This window comes from Sus scrofa, chromosome 2, assembly GCF_054392235.1.
Source record: "Sus scrofa isolate SSC_HxYL_T2T_F1_AM1 chromosome 2, Sscrofa_HxYL_maternal_Yorkshire_Landrace_v2.0, whole genome shotgun sequence".
In the NCBI taxonomy this organism is placed as follows: domain Eukaryota; kingdom Metazoa; phylum Chordata; class Mammalia; order Artiodactyla; family Suidae; genus Sus; species Sus scrofa.
Window position 1 is genome coordinate 155,316,861 of NC_139384.1, and position 16,952 is coordinate 155,333,812.

At 42.5% G+C, this 16,952-nt stretch overlaps 1 protein-coding gene across 14 annotated transcripts in view; it reads right to left on the minus strand.

Annotated features, from left to right (window-relative positions):
* Positions 1-16,952, minus strand: part of NR3C1 (nuclear receptor subfamily 3 group C member 1) — a 246,016-nt gene that overhangs the window by 75,743 nt on the left and 153,321 nt on the right.

The following is a 16,952-nucleotide window of genomic DNA, read 5'->3' on the forward strand; positions in this document are numbered from 1 at the left end:
TGTAAAGATAAGTGCAAAAACCCTCAACAAACTCTAGCTGCATACAAAACGGTTATAAACCACAACCAAGCGAGATTAATCCTAGGAACACAAGGTTGGTTCAATGGGTCAAATCAATTAATTTAATAAATGATATCAAGAGAGTTGAGAGCAAAATCACATAACCATCTCAGTAGATGAAGAAAAAGCATCTGACAAAGTCCAACACCCTTTCATGATAAAAATACCAGCCAAGTAGGAAAAGAGGAAACTCTTTCAATGTGATACAGGACGTCTGTGAAAAACCCCTCGCCAAGAGCATCTTTACACTGCAGGTGTCCCCCCGAGCTCAGGACCGACAGGAGCACGCCCGCTTTCACCACTGCTGCTCAGCCTCAGCCTGGAGGTTCTAGCTAGGGCCACGGGGCAGGAAACAGAAGTAAAAAGCATCCAGACTGAAAAGGAAGAAACAGAATTATCGCAGCTTGCAGGTGACAGGATCTCATACATAGCAAATCTTAAAAGAATCTATCCAGGAGGTCCCGTCGCGGCGCAGCGGAAATGAATCCGACTAGGAACCATGAGGTTGCGGGTTTGATCCCCGGCCTTGCTTCGTGGGTTGAGGATCTGGTGTTGTGGTGGCTCTGGCGTGGGCCAGCAGCAACAGCTGCAGTTGTACCTCTGGCTTGGGAACCTCCAATGTGCCATGGGTGTGGCTCTTAAAAAAAAAAAAAAAAAAAAAAAAAAACTACCCAAAAAATCTTGTTAGTGCTAGTAAGTTCAGCAGTTGCAGGTACAAAATAACACAGAATATCGGTTGCATTCCTCCACAATAGCAATGAATAAGCTGAAAAGGAAATTAGGAAAACAGACTTACGATAGCCTCAAAACAAATAAGATACTTCAGAATAAATTTAATCAAAGACGTGCGATACTCGAATACTGACAACCATTAAACACGGTGAAGAAATTAAAGATCTACACAAACGGCAAGATATCCGCGTTCGTGAAGCGGAAGGCTCACTGCTGGGATGGAGCAAGGCTCTCTGAAGTGAGCAAAGGGCAGAGTTCAATTCACTCTCGACCAAAATGCCAAAGGCCATTTTTTAGAAACAGACAAGCTGATCCTGAAATGTGGGTGGGCTTGCAACGGAATAGCCAAATTATTCTGAAAAGAGAACCCATTTCAAAACTTAGTATGAAAAACAGTAATCAAAACAGCATGGTACTGACATAAAATGAGGCACACAGAGTAACGAGACAGAATTGACAGTCCAGAGATAAATCCATACATTTATGGTCAAATGATTTCAACAAGGGTGTTGAAATCATTCAATGGAGAGAGAGTCTTTTCAACAATTACTGGTGGGACAACTGAGTATCCATTTATAAAAGAATAAAGTTTTATCCCTACCTCATACCATATGCAAAAATTAATTCCATCCCTACCTCATACCATATACAAAAATTAACTTTAAATGGACTAAAGAGTTAAATATTAAGAGCTGAAGCTGTGACTTTATTAGAAGGAAACACAGGTGAAAAACCGGTGACCTTGGAGTAGGTAACTCTTTTTTGATAGATATGACACCAAAAGCACAAAGAAAAAAACACTTAAGTTGGACTTCATTAAAAAACTTTTATGCCTCAAATAACACAATCAGGAAAGTGAAAAGACAGCCTTTAGAATGGGTACCTGATAAGGGTCTAGTATTCAGAACATATAAAGAACTCTTAAAAACAATTTAAAAAACCAATTAAAAAACAGGCAAAAGGGAGTTCCCACTGCAGTGCAGTGGGTTAAGAATCTGATGGCAGCGGGTTGTGTCGCTGCAAAGGTATGGGTTCCGTCCCCAGCCTAGCACAGGGAGTTAAAGGATCAGGAGCTGCTTCAGCTATGGCTCGGGTCGCAGCTGTGGCCTGGATTCAATCCCTGGCCCAGGGCTGCTACATGCCACAGGTGTGGCCATTAAAAACAAACAACAAGAACAAAGGATTTGAACAGACACTTCTCTAAAAATATACAGATGGCAAAAAGGACTTGAAAAGATGCTCCATTTCATTAGTCATTTAGGAAACGCAAATCGAAGCCACAATGAGATAACCACACCCACTCAGATGGCCGTTATAAAAAAGACAGATGGTAACAAGCATGGGCAAGGACGTGGAGAAATCAGAACTCTAATGCATTGCTTGTGGAACTGGGAAAGGGTAGCGGCCACCGTGCAAAACAGTTTGGCAGCTCCTCCAAAGGTTCGACATGGTTATTAATAGCTCTCCCTAGGTATCTAAGAAAGACAAATAAAAATCCTACGTCCATACACAGTGTTCATAACATTATTCCTCATAGCCAGAAAGTGGAAATAACCTAAACAGTTACCAGGTGAGTGGATAAACAAAACGGTATAATTACAGAATGGAATAGTATTTAGTCGTAAAAATGAATGGAGTGCTGTCAAATGTGACAACATGGATGCACCTTGAGAACATGCTAACTGAAAGAAGTCAGACGCAAAAGGCCACTTTATACGAAACTTCCAGAGCAGGCAAATACATAAAGACAAAAAAGTAATGACTGCCGAGGACACCCCGAAACATCCTACGATGAACAAAAAAGTATCACCCAGTTCAAAACCTCAGCAGTGCTGAGGCTGAAAAATCCTTCGTCCTTAAGATGAAGTTTAATCTATTAAATAGAAAAATACAACCAATTGCGTAAAATTACATTAATATCACCTTGAGACCTAATATTCCAAACTTACTAGAGCTCTAGTTCCTCATTCATTTTGACAGCATCCAACCAGATGGTGAAGGGGTGTTCAAGTGTCAATTTCGAGTTTAGCGTTTTCCTTAAAGGTCACCTATTTTAAGACATCTTAGAAAGATTTTGCAATTGAAATACATTTCTTTTTCTGGGAAGAGTGCACCACATTGGATATACAGATTTTGGGAAGTCTGAACTCTATCACAGTGTTTTTTGAACTTATTTTAAGGATGTTCCCTGTAGAAACCTTCTTCCTACTGCACTTTTACCTGCATTCATTGGAGAAAATGACATTATGGGGTTTGAGGTTGGGATTCAGGACTTCAAAACTGGCTTGATGGTACAAGGTCACGTGTTCATCTTGCTGTAAGAGCTGTGCACAGTTTGTATGACTGTAAGAAAGCTGTGCATCTTTTCTAATCTTTTCCATGGGACTGGAATCTGGCCAGTCACTTGTCTTTTATTCTTCTTTCAAAGATGAGATAAAAGGTGTTCACACAAGCTTTCAAAGGGAGCTCCTTACGGATCAAAGTGTTTAAAAACCATGAACAGGAGCCTTCCTTTACAAAATCAATGCACTTTGGAATGAAAATAGGCAAAGTAAATATTCACGTTTATAATTCTGTGAAGCAGAAGTCACTGAGGTAGAGTGGAAAAGGCACAGACTCAGAATTAACGACCTAGTTTCAAATCCTGGCTCTGCTGAACTAACATCCAAGTCACTTTATCTCTCAGAACCTGTTTCCTTATTCAAAAAAAAAAAAAAAAAAAAAAGGGACAATTTTATATTTGCTCTAAGTATTTCACCCGACTATAACGATCAAACAATAATACAATTTGTAAAAGGTGTTATAATAAATAATCACTTGCCTAAGAAAGAAAGAATTTCAATGGAGGTGTTTTTTTTTTTTTTTTCCATGAACAGAGTTAAACATTCACGGAAAAGATTAAAATGGAATCTGGCTCTTTGGTTTAAGACACTCTTATAGTCCTAAAGCAGCTCAAGAGTAGTCCCTCTAAGACTAAGAGAGCTGAGAGCAGTCCCTCCAAATCCTCGACCCCCGAACCCCACAGGGAACTACCTCCTATCTCCTAGGATAAAATACAGCGGGAAAGAATATTAAAAAAGAATACACATGTATATAATCGAGTCACTGCTGCACAGCAAAAATGGGCAAAACACTGTAAATCGACTACACTTTAATAAAAAAAAATACATACTGTAAGGACTACATTCAACATGCGTCCATTGCATGAAGTTAAAAAACATCTAAAACTATGTACTCTATCAGTTAGGAATATAAAAGTAGGTACTACAGTCACAAAACAAAGCAAAAGAAGGCAAAACCCAAACTCGGTTGTGCAGCCAGCACAGGCTGGGTGGGAGGGCGGTGTGTCTGGAAGAGGCAGGCCCCGGGCCCTGCAAAGGCAAGAGCAACAGCTCTTACGCTGGGAGGGTGAGTAGGAAGCAGCACATGCTACACGCTTTTTCCGATATTTATGAAATAATCCATTTAAAAAGATGCAGAAAAATGTGCTTTCAAGATAGTACAGAAATTCATTTTTTCTTTCCTGTCTTTCAGCTTCTACAGCTGTCTTATTTACGCCATTCTATTAACATATAAAGCATGCCTCTGACTTTAGTGCCCTTTGCCAATGTTTGTTCATTATTCAATATTTATATGGCGTAACTCTCCCATATTCTAAATCGTAAAAACTTGCCTCGGCCTCTTATCAGCCTGGAGAGTATTTTACAGAGCAAAAAATGAAAGCAGAGGATTAAAAACTTATGGTGAATCAAAAAGAAAGAGAGAAAAAGAAGGAACCGGAATTCTCACACCGCATTTTCAGTTAGTTATCTAGATGACGCTTCTTCTTCCAAGCTCCTTGGGCCTTCATATTCGACCTATTTGCAGAGGACCCATCTCATAACTTGGGATGGTTATCATGGAGTGATGGAAAGCACAGGTCTCAGCAGCGGGATGCTGGCATGCAGGCAGATGCCAGATTCAACAGAGCACCTCGCCAGCCTCCAGGCTGACATCAGCTCAGCAGCTATATTTGAACTTGTCCAAAATCCTTTTCAGTCACTCACTCTTTCAACAAAGAAAGTCTAGTCATCCCACTTACTCTTAAATTGAAGATTTCAGGAATCTCATGCAGAACCTTTTTTTTTTTTTTTTTTTTCCCCCTTAACCTTGCCGGTGGCATGTGAAAGTTCCCGGGCCAGTGACTGAACCTGTGCCATAGCAGTGACAATGCTGAATCCTCAACCACCAGGCCTCCAGGGAACACCAGATGACATAACTTTTCAAGAAACATACAACAAAGCTACTTAACGATTCTGATGTTACTTAAGGCAATTTTAGAACTTTTCTAGGACTTCAACATACAGAAACACTTGAGAGAGTCAGGGTGGAAGTATCTGCACACATGTACACAAAGAGATACACACTGCAACACTGGAACAGCAACAAATGAGTTAATATCAACTCCTTTCAATGGAGGTCTGGTTAAATACAGAATATCCATTTCACTGCTAGAAAGAAAGACTGTTTGACATGGAAAGGTTTCTTACACATTTTTTAAGACATATTTTACACACACACACACATTTTACAAATTAGAATGATACTGTAACATTTTTAGTATTTAAACAATTAAAGATCATGAACTTTTATGTACAAGTAAATTGTCAACTTTGGAAAGGGCAAAAAATATCGCAAGTTATCAAAAGATTAACATCTAACATAAGAGCACACTACCACTTAATTTCTGTCAATCAACTTCTCCGTCAACTGACTATATTAGTTTGCATTATGTGCTCAAGTGATTAATGAAGGAGGAAAAAGTTAAGGTGTGAAGCGCTTTCAAAAAAACTATGAAAAAAGTCCGTATTTCAAAAAAAATCAGGTTAATTTCTTAATAGTCTCTGGATGAACATTTAAGAGATGCAAAGCACAGGGCAGGGTCTGGTATTGTGCAACTTTTTGCTACTTTTCCCATTTAAAGGTAGGCACAAAACTCCACCACACTTTTGAAATGCTCAGTGTTAGTTATTAGGCTTCTTAGCAGGGCTTCTTGAAATTAGATCCACGGCAATTAGAAAATTTCTAAGGCAAAACAGGAGAAAACACTACCCATTAGAAAGCTGAAAGGTGTGGGGAAGAAAAGAATAAACTTAGATGATGACGGAAACCTGAGAAATTTCTCCTACTTGACACACAAGCTCGGTGGGAGACTTAAACTGCAACGCTGAAGGGGGTTAGAGCAAAGCCTTGCTGTGTCTCACGAATGCGGTAACAGACGGCCAGGAGTGGGACGGAAGCTCAGCTCATTTCTCGGATAAGGGCTTGGAGGCCCCACAGATCTAAGGCAGGACCCTCTTCCAGAGAGTTCGTTCCATCACACCTACTGCCTTCTCCATCTTTATCTGCCCACGCTCCCCCTGGCCTCAGGACATCTCAGGACAAGGACCAGACACAGTGAGCACGAAGACAGAACCCAGCCGCCCAGACAGCTTTTGGGTTTATTCTTATGTGAGTGGGATGCAAGCTATGTGGTTATTGCAGGCTTCTCCCCATGGGAGCAGGGTTCCAACATTCATGATCACGTCCTTGGCAATGAAGTTTATGGGCATCTTTGTTGGCTTCCTCACAGCAGGGGTTCCAGATGTCAGAGATCACCCAAGTTTTCTGGAGAGTTTTGGAAAGCACTCAGATGCTGAGGCTCTCCCCCCAGAAACCCTTAAACAGGGGTGAGCACAGTAAGGGGAGGCGGGGCACAGAAATCTGTACATCCGCTCAAGTGTCCCTCAAAGAGCCTGGTACCCCTAGATCTGGACCGACCCTCTGACTCACGGACATCGGGGTTAGGAAGACGTGCCGGGGGCCCCGCGCTGAAGACTGATGAGTGCGGGGGCGGGGGGGGGGGTGCGGGAGACGAGGCAGAAACGGCTCCACCCCCAGACCGGGAGGACTGGCTTCGTGCGTCTGGGACGCAGGTGCCGGGACAGGGCTACTCTGGGAAGGCTCTTTTGCTTCAAATTCTCTCAGGTGAAAGAAAGCAAAGTGTCTGAAATTCCACCAGTAGGATTTCCTTCCTCCCTTCATGTTGCGTCCCTTGTTAAAAGCGAAATCCCTCTCAGTAGTCAACTCTCAGTTGCACAGATGCAGCTTAAAATTCACTGGCTTCTTTGTAACAGGCCACCTAAGCAAGGCGGGCTCGTGGAGGGCACCCTACCCCCTGGTCTGGAGGGAAAGGAAGGAAGTGCCTCCTGAAAAGCCGCGACTCAGTGTGGTGGCTTGCGCAGCTGGCCTCAGGCCGGCCTGAGGGTGGTGTGTGCAGAGCTGCTGGGTTGCCGGGGGTGAGACTCGACCCACAGGCAAGGTGCATCCGATGAGGATGCCGCGTTGGACCCTCCCTCTGCTGCATCTGCTTTACCGCGCATTCTCTGACCCCCGGGAACACGCGCTAGCACCCGCTGCAGTTCTTACTCACTTCACGTGCCCACACCATGTCGCCCCATCTAGATGCACCCTCCTTTGAGATCAGGAAGAATATGAACGTTCTCCACCTTCCCTGGAGCACAAAGTACAACACTCAACAGCGGAAGGGCCTCAGGGACACACGTACGACCCACACGACCAGCAGGCGGGGCGTGGGGAGAAAGCCTCTCCCACCGCCGTCTCTTTAGGACTGTCCACTTCCCAGCACCGACCTTCCCTTTCTGAAAGTTTTTTTCTTTCCAAGTAACTGCCCTTCCAAACTTCCATTCTCTCCTTAGCACAGTCTGTTTCTGTTGGTTTTGCAACCATGTATTGACATGAAACTAGCATTAATGTTTCGGGAAAGTATCCCTGGATCCTAACTATATTTGGAGAAGCTCAAGAAACTGGTTTTTGTAAAGCATGGAATTGAGAAATGTTAATTTTAAAAAAAAGCTCAATGACTGAAAACTATACACATCTGTGGGTTACCCTTAAAAAAAAAAAAAAAAAAAAAAGGACTAAGGCCTTCTAAACACTTCCACTGCCCACACTAAAGTATTGTATTTATCATTATCAAATAAGTACAACTGACCCTTACCTACTTGGGGTTGGTTCAAAATCCAGGTACCACTTTACAGGCAGCCTCCACACCCCCTGTACCCTGGGTTCTGCATCTGCAGTTTCAAGCAACAGTGAATTGTGTCATACTAAGTATGCATTTCTTGAAAAAAAAAAAAATCTGAGGTTCAAACCTGTGTTGTTCAAGGGTCAACCATATACCCAAATGTTTTCTTAGAATATGTAATTATTAAACATGAAAGAAGCTGAGGCACAGACAAATCACCCGACTCGCCTTCACACCCTTAGCTAATGTCAGAGGAGGTTCAGTCTCAGTTTTCAGCTGAGAACATCTATTTGGTGCCTCTTCTGGAAGAGGCAGGAAGAACTCCAGGGAACATTTCTGATTGTCTAGATTCTGAAATATCTGGCTCTTTGTGTGAGCGGAGCGAATTCAATTTTACCATATATGTGTATGTGTTTGTGCATGACCTTTGCTAGTCCTGCTAGTGGGACAGAGTTATGTTTAGCTGCTACCCAATATGACAACTGTTTCCAACACAAGGAAAAGAAATTTATATGGTTTTATTTCTAGGGGGGTCCTGTAATTTTTTAAAAACAGTCACTTAAAAGTGTTAACGTGTGAGGAACTGTTCTTTTCCCGATCTCGTGTGATACCTGATTCAGCTGCAACGACTCCCAAATCTGATGTTACGGCACCCAGGGTGTCTAAGAGGGGCTAGAATTCTCGTTGTAGATGCGGCTTGTGCCTAATGTGACCACTCCCACCCCATGAACAGTGAATCGGACCCAAGGAGCCCTCCGGATTTTTCTCTCTGGAAGACAGGTCTCGGCCATTCTTCTTACAGGATAACACCCCAGCGAGTGGTCACCTCATCCTGAGGCCAGCAAGTCAAATGTTCTCCTTCCCCTAACACACTTTTCCTTTCTCTCTATTCCAAAGAAGTTAACTGAGTCTTGCATCCTGGAGTATGGGAGCCAGGAATAAAAGGAATTTTAATTTTTTAATGATTGCATGAATAAAAGCAATTATTTGAGTTACTTCACAGCCTAACTTAGCCCTTTCTTTATAGTAAATGACACATGAAGAATCAGAATCGACCATTACCGAGTGCGACCAGGAGGCTGAGTCGCTTGCGTGGGGCTGCAGCAACAGCCCTTCAGAGCTGGAATGTGAACCTTGGTAAAGTCTCTATTTTTCAGGCTTTTAGCCTTCGGATCGCAATGTCTGCCTGTCCATGCTGGACAGGTTTCATAAGCGGTAAGAGTATTACCAGCTGAAGGATCAGAGTTTTAAATGCACCCAATTCCTACAACGGTTGTTCCAGACTGCCCTCTGCGGTGTCACCTTGCAGCTCCTCCACCTCCTGCCTGCATCCTGCCCTGGCCTTGTGATGCGCTTCAGCCAAGAGACTGTCGCAGCAGTAAGAGTTGTTTTAAGTCTAGGCCTTAAGAAGCTGTGCATGCTTCTGCTGCTTCTTTTGGAGTCCTGCTGGTATGCTCTGTGAACACGTTCTGGACAGGCTGCTGGATAATGAGACATGGGTGTCAGCCTTCACTGCCACAGTCAACCAGCCACCTGCCAGAGACACACTGAGTGAGCCCAGCTGAGCCTGGCCAGATCAGCAGAACTGCCCAACTGACCTCAAGACTCATGAGGAATTTGGGAAAAAAACAAAGATGGGTTATTTCAAAGGTACTAAATTTGGAGATGGTTTGTTGGAGAGCAAGAACTACCTGATACAACTAATCAAACAAATCCACTTTGAGCAGGCAGAGAAAGTGAAATGAAAAGTTGCTCCTAAAAGATGGCTCTAACATGGAAATGCTTGTTTATATGTAATAAATTTAGACATCAACAATTATTTGAAAATCTACATCCCGGAAAGTAAAGTCCTTTTAATTGTGAGATTTAATTCATTTTGAATCAGTAAAAAAACTATTTTTTTGTAGTCCTTCTTTGAAGAAGTACAAACTCTGTATTACGACTTTTTTTCTGCTTTTTAAATTTTTCTTTGGCATTTTATAACGATTTTTATTTTTTCTATTCCAGCTGGTTTACAGTGTTCTGTCCATTTTCTACTGTACAGCAAGGTGACCCAGTTACACACACATGTTTACATTCTTTTTTCTCACATTATCATGCTCCATCACAAGTGACTAGATTCAGTTCCCAGGGCTACACAGCAGGATCTCATTGCTTCTCCATTCCAAAGCCAATAGGTTGCTGTATTATGACTTCTAAAGAGCTAATATTTTCTTTAAGAAGGAGTCAAAGATCTATAGAGAGATCAGATGATAGATGTAATGAAGTTATTTATAACACCACAAAAATTTGTCAAGATGAGAGGTCTGCTCCTCATCAGACAATTATTCTCATTTACCAAGTCAAGCTCCTAAGAGGTTCCCATGCTGGAAGAGCCCACTGAGCAGAGGAACAGGGGTGGGGCTGGGGGAGGGGAGAGCCAGGAGAGATGCGCCCAGCACTCTTTTTAACAAAACACCCGTCGCTTGGGCATTTTTCGGTTCCTCTTCAAACTTATGGCCCCAAATCTGATAATAGCACCAGAGGTTAAAGTCTCCCTGACACAACTATAATTACTTAGTTTGAAATTCAGGATCATAATGCAGCCAGTTTAAGAACTGTCTTAATGAAAAAGGCTTATAAATAGCATAGTATGACACAAGGGACAGGGTTCTCAAGCAGGAACCTTTGGCCTTAAGGAGCTGTCTAATCTTAGCCACAGCCCTAAAAATAACAGCTAACAACAGCTCAGGAGTGCTTTACAACTGCCAGACACCGTGCTCAGAGGCTCATGTGCCTTGTGCCCATTGTAAAGGTGAGAGAACCGAGGGCTTACAGGATTACAGACTCGCTCCAGGTCACAGCACTGTTTAACAGGTTCATACCCAGGGAACCTGACTGCGTGGTCCCCCGAATTCTCATCCACACTCTCCGTGCTGAGCCTTGGCTTCCTTGTGCGAAAGGTGAGGACGGACAGCAAGACTGGCTTCAGCTGGAACGAATGACAGGAGCACACGCCTCAGTGGCTTGCGTTTTGGATAAGGATGGGGACTGGTGCCCTTCCTGGAAAGCACACGCCTCTGGAGGCCACGCGAACATCAGCCACTCTCTCTCTTCCTTTGCTTCTACAGACGGATACAGCAATGGTGAAACCAGTTTAGGAAACAAGCCTACCACCAACAAACACACTAGCTCATTTGCTTCCTCCCAGCAGAAGTCTGGCTGCTCTGGGCTTTCTCTTTAGCACCTAGCAGAGTCGGCACTAAGTAAATGTTGAATAAACAGATAAACATTCCATAGCCTCTGCTGGGAGGAGCCTGAAATCACACACTATTGTTTAAACGTTTCTTACAAACTTTTTTTTTTTTTTTTTTTGGTCTTTTTGTCTTTTTAGGGACGCACTAGCAGTATATGGAGGTTCCCAGGCGAGGGGTCTAATCGGAGCTACAGCTGCCAGCCTACGCCACAGCCACAGCCACAGCAATGCGGGATCCGAGCTGCATCTGTGACCTACACCACTGCTCACGGCAGCTAGGGATCAAACCCGAAACCTCAGAGTTCCTAGTCGGATTCGTTTCTGCTGCACCACAATGGGAACTCCCTTAGAAACCTTTTAAATGTCCTTAAGACTATAAGCTCCCTAAGGACAGAAACATCGGCCTTGCATCCCTGCCGCTGTATCCTTTACAACTTGACCTGTGCCTTGCACAGAGAAACTGCTGAACACAAATGCTTTTCCTGTTATTGCTGTTACTGGATTCTTATAGTTCTAATTTGCCCTTAAAGATGTCAAATATGTGATTAAAGGTACAGCCGTATTATTTGCTCTTCTCTGTGGTTCTTTGTTCAAACAGCCAACCGAAATTGCCTATCTTAAGTGGTAGTTGCTATAGTAAAAACATTCCTTGTCTTTAAGAAGCATGGATCCAGTTGAAGAGATAAATAAGAAATACATAAAGAAAACAGGATTAATTCAACAATTTTTTATTGGGCACCCACTACATTCTAAATCACTGAGTCAGGTATAAAAACTGTACGGTCAGCATGTGCTATAGTTCACCATCACAAGAAGGAAAAGGCGCTATGGTCTGAGCTACCAAAAGGCAGGTGAACCAAGTGAGTGGGCAGTGTGGTGGCCGGGAAGGACACAGGACGTTCGAAGCAGAGAGGAGCAGCCTCAGCTACATCACATGGCACAAGGGTGTGCCACGATCAATCTGTTACCGACGATTTATGTGCTTTTCATTACAAACCATGCCAGGTTTGCTGTCATCTTTGCGACAAGAAATCTGGAAACAGCTGTCAAAAATGTAAATGTACATACCTACTTTGAGAGAAGATGTTTAGAAACAAAGTTGCTATGTGTAAGGATACATACATACATACGGGTGTTTGTTAGAGACTTGTCTCCGCCTCCAAATCATGAAACAACCTGAATGGAAGGCTATGCACCTATTAAGAAGAATGGGATCTACATCGGTTGATCTGGAAGAAAACCAAACTTCAGAGAAACTGGTATATGGTGAGCCTGTTCTTACTTAAAAGCAAACCACCCAGAATGCCGTGTGTGTGTGTGTGTGTGCGCGCGCGCGCGCGCACTTATGTGATTATACAGAAATGTGGAGGGTAAGGGGAGACAGGGAAGGAAGAAAGAAGAAAGGAGAGGCAATAAGAAAAACTTTATTGACTTTTCCTGGTATAATTTTTCTGAAGGGCATGAGCCTATTGTTCTTATAAATTCTGAAAAGGCAGTTGTGAAAATAATAATCATAAAAACAATTTTAAAAGAGTCTGGGCCTTTTAGCGAAAGCAACACAAGTTGGCAGCCACCACAGGCGCAGACAATTTACGAAAACCAAATATACAGCCTTAAAATAGAACATGGCCCTAAAGACCCCGAAGCACCCCCGTTTGTAAGAGGCGTGACAAAAATTAATACGAGCGGAGTTAATAGTTCTAAGGGAGGGGTGGACCCTAGAGCGGTATCCGTGCCAGCAACTTGGCAGCATCCACACAGCATCCAAGCTGTTCCGCAAGAGCTTAGACACCTAACGATGTCTAAAGAAAATATGAAACTCCCTCGGCCGCCTCAACGACAGTGTTACAGCAATTAATCACCAGGAAAACCACAGGCCCTCTCCTATCCCCAATTTGATTTAAGCAGTCTTCATTTTCCACAGTAGTAAATTTTCTAGACATGTCTTGTAGACCTCAAAATCCTGGAAAGGAAGCTCTCGTTCAAAGGCAATTTATCTTAAGATAGTGTAAATAATACTACATTTTTGTCCATCTGAAATATTTAAGTTGTGTGATAACAACAAGAGCCAGTTCGCATACCACGCTAACGGATCTCATGCACACTCGGCTATACTTTCTTGGACAGGACAGACCACCAAGGAGCTGTGTCATCTGTGAATAAGCCAAGTCCTGCGAGGGTTCTGACACATCCGCGTGGCTATCCGGCATGTGGGCTGTGGTCACAGTGATGGAGAACCACCGTGTTATGAGCAAAAAGAGCCACAGGCCGTTGTGATCAGAGGAACAAGAGGGAACGCGGTGCTGCGGGAAGATTAATCTGGCAGTAGAATGCAGAACGCACTGAGAAGCAAGAGGGAAAAACTAAGAAAACAGCTGAGAGCCTACTGAGGCCCAAAGATGTGCGTGGGTGTCTTTTGTCCTTTTAGGGCCGCACCCCGGCATACAGAGGTTCCCAAGGCTAGGGGTCGAATCAGAGCAGCAGCCGCCAGGCTACACCACAGCCACAGCAACGCCGTGAGGGAGGCCAGGGATCAAACCTGTGTCCTCATGGCTACTAGCTGGGTTTGTTAACCACTGGGCCATGATGGCAACTCCCTGAAGCCCAAAGATTTTGCACTAAGGTATGTCCATTTTTTAAATTTCCTGTTATGCTGGCTTCTCAGGGAACAGAGACTCAACTCCTCCGGTTTCTTTGTCTCTTACCCCTCAACCAGCATGAGGGTCTTTGCGGTCTCGGAAGCATGTTTCTCATTGTCCGTTTTAATATTTTCATTGAAATTTGAAACAGCGATTCGACTCTCAAACTCCATTTCTTCTTTCTTTTTAAATTAGACGCTAATCACTAGTTGTGCTGTTGTTCCATTTAGGGTTTTGCTGGTTCCTCTGGCTTTGACCCTGGAGAATGTTCATATGTTCCAAAGACTGGCTTCAGCACAGTCTCTCGTGTTTATGATACTCTGCTCTCGCTCGGACCCTAGCTGACTGGACAGCGTATCCCACTCTCTCCTGCCTCAACTGAAACCTGCTGTCGGCTTGTCCCCCAGCCCTTCATCACCTTCTGAGGCCGCTCTGTCTGGGGACCTTCCAGAGGATGGTCCTTGGTCACCCCTCCTTCTTTCCCGGCTACGGAAGAAGTTCATTCTTAAACCACTCGACCTGAGTTTCGTGCTCTAGCTAATGCCAACCGCCCTTCCATTCTCTCTCTTCTGTGGCTGTCTTCGCCATGCTAGCTTGACCTCTCCTGCTAGTCTTAGTGACAACAATGACTTATCTTACGAGCCTTTCGGATTGCTGCTGTGTACCCCAGATAAAGTCAAACCCATAGACAGAGTAAGTCAAACCCGAATAAGCTAAATAAGCTGCTCATACACCGCCCAGGGTTCATACAGAAACACTTAGGCATCAAAAAATCAAATTTACCCAGACGCTGGAATTGGCATCTAGAACTTCCATTTTTTCCATAGGTTTCTTAGTTCTAACATTTCCTTTTGGCTTCACTTATCCACTGCTTTCTCTTTTAAATATGTGGCATCCCCAGAGGCCTGGGTAAACGCCATTATCAATTAAAGGGTCGCTCATCCCTAATACATTAGAGATTGTTTCATCTATTTTTCTTACCTTCCCTTTAAAAAGACTTCTCAGATTATATTCAAAACCTAGTACCCACAATGGCACGGACACCAGCCCACTGTATTGCTGAGTGATAAGGAGCATTTTTTCCTTAATAGAAAAAAATCTACCAGCCTCCTAGCTAAAAGAACAAACTGGGAGAGTCCGGACTAATAAAAAAGTTAAAAAAAAAAAAAAAAAAGGAGAAAAATTTAGCAATAAAGCACATCTGCCATGCTATAATGGCACTTTCTTGCCTTTCCTTAGCCACTAAAACTTACAAATCATTTCAGGGGGAGAAAGAATAACTACTTAGAAAACAGGCTGTTTTCAGTACAAACAGGGGAAACTTACTAAAGTTCTTAAGCAGACTGTTCCCACAAAGAATTTCAGCACTGACAGAACGGCTGCAAAAGGTATATCCTAGTTTTAACACCACTGCAGGTATCACCAGGATTTCCAACCCTAGCATTTCGTGAATGATAAAACACGATTCGATTTAAAAAGAGGAGTGACAACCAAAATTTACTTAATTTTTAAAAGTACCTTCCCTAAGAGCAGAAGACTTCTCAGGTTATGAGGAATAAAAGTAGAAAATGCAAGTAACTATAAGCTTTTTAAACCATTTTATGAGTGTGACTAACGTGAATGCCCCTGAGCTGTTCTTCCTATGATGATCCTTCAAAGTTAATTCTCTGACACACTGAAAGATACAATGGGAATTAAATTGTTTTGGAGACCGGGGATGAGTTTTTATTGACTTCATATATACTAATATCAAATTCCCTTCAAGTCCAAGGCAAAGACAGGCCTATGTTACTTGAATATAAAATAAACATGAAAAAAAAAAATAGGGCTTCGAGGTGAGTAATTTCTTTTTTTTTCCTATACTACATCAAGAAAGAGGGAATATGCAAGTTGTAAGCATAAAGCTCCTTGATAGCTTAAAGAAAAAAATCAGAGCTTAACCACTGAGCCACACCCATTTTTAAATTAGTTACCTTGGGAGGCTAGGTTCTTATTCTAGGTGTATTCAATACAGTTTTAAACATCTTCTATAGAAATACCCACGGGTTCTTTTAAATAACAATGAAAACAAATGTTGCAATTTGAGGATTAAATTTCTACCTTTCTGGAGATAAATCATTTGGAATCACACAAATATGGAAAATGATCAGGCTAAGGAATAAACACCCTTTCTAACGAAGCAAGATCATTTAGGTGTTACTATAGCTCAATGAGGCTAGTTTTCATTTATGGCTTACCTTGTCTTTCTCCTTCAAGGTAGTTTTGAAGGCAATTTCAAAAGAGAAATAGCAGAGCCTCCCCCCAGGTAGAGGCTTAGAAAGACAACATTCATTTTCGGTTTTCAGTTTTTTTAAAAAATCAATCTGACGATGTTATCCTTTGTCCTTAATAAACTCAGTTGGATTCCAGATGACAAATTTCACATTAAGTTCTAATTAAATTTTTAAAACTTGCCCTATAAGAAAGCTGCCTATAAACTTAATGAGTTGTTTTTTTACATTCTTTATTATAGCTGATTTACAATGTTCTGCCAATTTCTGCGGTACAGCAAAGCAACCCAGTTATACATATATAGATATACAAGTTCTTTTTCTCACATTATCCCCTGTTCTGATCCATCACAAGTGACTGGATACAATTCCCTCAGCTATACAGCAGGATCCTGTTACCCCTCTCTCTATTCCAAATGCAACGGCTTTCATCCCCCAACCCCAGATTCCCAATCCATCCCCACTCCCACCCCCTCCCCCTGGCCAACACCAGCCTGTCCTCCAGGTCCACGATCTGTTTCTATTTGTAGACAGATGATTTGTGCCGTATTTTAGGTTCCACATATAACTGATATCATATGGTATTTGTCTTTCTCCTTTTGACTTACTTCACTCAATATGAGAGTCTCTAGTTCCATCCATGTTGCTGCAAATGGCATTATTTTGTCCTTTTTCATGGCTAGGTAATATTCCCCCCCCCCTAATGTTGGTACATTTACTGATTTAAACTGCATAAGGCTTTCTTCTTTATAAATTTTAGTTGCATAATACACACAATTTTAATATAATGCTAAGTTTTAAAGGAAAATTGAAATGCAATAGACAACACTCAATAGTAAAGATGAAAGCCATACAAAATGGGATAAAGTATAGAATGAATTTCCTATTTGTCTCAGCGTATTTGCCATTCCACTTCTCCAAAGGGAGTTGCTTAATATGTTTCTTAAGAT